Genomic DNA, 4093 nt, shown 5'->3' with positions numbered 1-4093 from the left:
CAGAGAAGTTGGATCATTGAACATTCCATCCAACTTTTTCCCTCCCCAAGGAGAAGCTGTGTCTGGGGTTTTTCATCCACTCACTCTGTACTGAGCCAGGGGAGGAGGTATGGTTACCTCCAAACCTCCATCTCTGTTCTCACTAACACCTAGGTGACTAGATTTTGCCAGGTTCCATCTACTCTGAGCCATGAAAGACTGAAAGAAGCCAGTCCTTTGTGTATCCCCCATAAAAGTTGGGGCATTGGACACACAGACCCACTCTTTCCCTCCCTAGGAAGAAGCTGGGAGCCAGGGGTTTTCCTCCACTCACTCTGTGCTCAGCTAGGGGAAGAGCTATGGTGACTATTAGCCCCAGTCACCGTCTTTATTTTTCTACAGGCAATTAGATTGTGCTGGTCCCATCAGCAATCTAAGACTGGAAAAACTGAAGACAGTCTTCTGGGGAGGCCCCACAGAAAATCTGAGGTGCTGGTCATTTGGACCAACTCTTTTCCTTCCCCTAAGACAAGCTGAAAGCTGGGATAGGGGTTCTCCTCCCAGTTGTATGACACTGTGCTAGGGACTGAGATTCCAGCAAGAAGGTATCTTGAATCTCCTGTTGGCTTCAGTGAGTATGGATTTATGTTTTCGTGGAGTGCAATTAGTTTCTAAATTTCTCACAAAAGGAACTTGTCCATGAATTGTTGCTGAATTTGTCCATGAATTGCTTCCTTTCCATAGGGGAAAGGAAAGTCCATAGCTTCCTGCTCCACCATCTTTCTGATGTCCCTAAACTCATTTTTAATGATAAGGAGGAGACAATTCTACTATCATTAGTCATAGAGTCTTTAGTTATAGAGGCATAGCATCTAGGAGTTAGTAGATTTTAATTACCATCCCACTCAAATATGAATTCTGCACTTGAGTTCCAGTGGCAGCTGAGAAACTACTTAGAATTACCAACATTATGTCATAATGGAAGGACAAGAATAAGGCAGGGTTATGGTCAGGATAGGGTTAGAGTTTAATATTAACTAATGACATAATCAGGATCTCAGTACTGATATTTTTAAGAAATGGAATGCTTGAGCATAATTTTATACTGGAAAGAGAGCTGGGGAGAAATGGGTTGAAGAGAGATGGGACATACTATATAGCTCAAAGGCTAGAGGAGATGGATAAGGTTAAGTGTGAAAAGAGTAGAACAATCTCTTTCCTAAGCAATCACAATAATAAAAACAAAAAAAAACTAGACGTGCTAACTCGTGCACTTACATTGTGCCACGTACCATACACTACATGTACATTACCTCATTATTTCTTATATCAAGCCTATGTGATAGATACTGTTATTACCCTCATTATACAGAGAAGTAAATTTAAGTACAGAGTAAGTAAGTAATCTGCCTAAAGTCACACACCTAATAGATTGAAGAGCTAAAATGCTTAATCTGACTACAGAGCCCCTGCTCTTGACCACTCCCATGCTTTCACTAAGGATGGAAAGAAAGATGATAAAAATAGATTTGATTTCAGAAGTGAATAGGAAGAATACTGAGGAAATGCTTACCTGATGACCTTGATGTTCTGAATAAATGTAGAAGCAACATCTGCTCAGGTAGGGACAAGGATGAGGCTGGGGATTGAAAAAAAAAAGAGTAGAGGTTTACAAAATCCATATAGGACTGGGAAAGGAGCCCTGCTATGGATTAACAAAAGAATTTCTAAGCATCATCAGAAGCCCCGCTGAGTTTGGAACGCTTCACTCATAATGGCACCATCAGCATGGTTATGCAACTTTCTTGAGCACTTCTCAGAAACCCAGAGGCAGAACCAAGAAGAAAGATCATTGACCCACAGCAGAGGGACTGACAAAGGGGTGAGATGGGTGGTAAAGGTATTAAGGGAATTGAGGATGATGGTGAGAATAGTTGCAATATTGCTTATTGGGTCCAGGCCAAATTGGAAGGGAAGCAAAGCTAATGAATGTCAGTTGAGTCAAATAGTAAGAATGAAAGGCACTTTCTTTTCAGTGTGTAGGAACTTTTAAATTTACCTTAACCATTTTATTTTAAATCCTTATTTATATAAGACAACTTTATCCCTTAGTTGAAAGTCACCTTACATTTTATTCTTTAGTTGAAAAACACCTATATCTCTTAATTACTAAGTAGACTAGATTAAGAATCAAGAGATAGAAAATTAGATGAATTCTACACTAATGAACTATGTAATCAACTAAGTCAGTCACCTTGTGTCTCAGTTTTCTTAACTGAAAAAGAAAAAGAAAGAAAATTAGATTTAATATTAGATCTAATATTCTGTTTCATTTCTTCTTTTCATTCCATGATTAAAATAAATTACAGAAATTTTCAAGTTAGTTCTCTGGCTTTACCATAATTAGAAACTGACTTTCCCAAATATGTGTTAGGATAAAACATTTTTAAACCAATGGCTGCACAACTTTCAACACCAACTTCATAATTTCAACAATCACACAGTGAAATCATATACAAAATACAATAAAAACCATTAGTTGCTCAACACCTCCATCTACAGGGTCTAGATAGTCTTAAAATAGAATGATAATCCACACAGCAACATAGAAAGACTATTCCTAGTCTTAAAGCTAATTAAACTAGGTTTCAATGTTAGCACCATGCTCAAACAGTCTGTATTTATTTTGTAACTATTTAAGTTTAATTATTTTTGCTTTCTTTCAATTTCCTCTTTACTCTTTTATGTCATATAATTCTTACCTAGAACTATAGGCATTTACTAATCAATATTTACTAAATGCTTTAATTTATTTTTTCTTCCAGTTTTATTGTGATATAATATATAGCACTGTATAAGTTTAAGGTGTACATAATGATTTGACTCATATACATCATGAAATGATTACCACAGTAAGTTTAGTGAACATCCATCATCTCATATAAATACAAAAGAAAAAAAAGAAAAATATATATTTTTCTTGTGATGAGAATTCTTAGGATATTGCTCTCTTAATATTTTTCATATATAGCATACAGCAATATTAATTATATTAATCATGTTGTACATTACACCCTTAGTACTTTTTTATCTTATAACTGGAAGTTTGTACCTTTTGATTGCCTTCATCCAATTCCCCCTCCCCCACCCTCCACCTCTGGTAACCACAAATCTGATCTCTTTTTCTATGCGTTTGTTTGACCTACAGCACTATTTTAACTCCTGGTGTACAACATAGTGGTAGAGAATTGGAGGAAAAAGAAGGGAAAGATAGGAAAGAAAAGGAGAGTGGGGAGAGAAAGAAGGAGGGAAGTGGAGGAGGGAGAAGGGAGAGAGGGTGATGGAAAGAGAGATAAGGGGAGAAAAATAAAAGCTGAAAGATAAGGGTAGAGTAAGAGAGAGAAAAGAAGGAAGAAGAGAGGAAAGGAGAGTAGAAGTGAGAATAAGTGAAAAGGGGAGAGAATGGAAAGTAAAAGAGGGATAGAGAAAAGGTGGAAATAAGAAAGAGATGAGAGGATAAGAGAAAGAGAGAGAGGGAAGAGAGAGGAGAGAGAAAAAAGATAGAGTAGAAAAAGAAAGTAAAGAGTTGACCTGATGAGGACTAGTGGATCTACCTTTGGAATAAATGCATGTGTCATTATATAATGTTTATGTGAATAATTTTACTTTAATAGAATCTAGACGAGTTTAGGATTCACTTGCTAAGAAAATTAAATGTTGTCTAGTTTTACACATTTGCTTTGGGCATTACCTTTTAGTAAACGTGGAATTTCAAAGTGCATTCTTAATGCTAACATATTTCATTCTTTGGTAACATATATTTTCCTTTTCATTGGCATACATTTTCCGTTTGTGCCCTTTTTTAAATTTATTTATGTATTTATGTATGTATTTATTTATGGCTGCATTGGGTCTTCGTTGCTGCACGCAGGCTTTCTTTAGTTGCGTCGAGCGGGGGCTACTCTTCGTTGCGGTGCGAGGGCTTCTCATTGTGGTGGCTTCTCTTGTTGCAGAGTACAGGCTCTAGGTGCACAAACTTCAGTAGTCGTGGCACATGGGCTCTAGAGTGCAGGCTCAGTAGTTGTGGCGCACGGGCTTGGTTGCTCCACGGCAT

This window comes from Hyperoodon ampullatus (assembly GCF_949752795.1).
Source record: "Hyperoodon ampullatus genome assembly, chromosome: 2".
Classification (NCBI taxonomy): domain Eukaryota; kingdom Metazoa; phylum Chordata; class Mammalia; order Artiodactyla; family Ziphiidae; genus Hyperoodon; species Hyperoodon ampullatus.
This window is presented reverse-complemented; position numbering follows the sequence as displayed.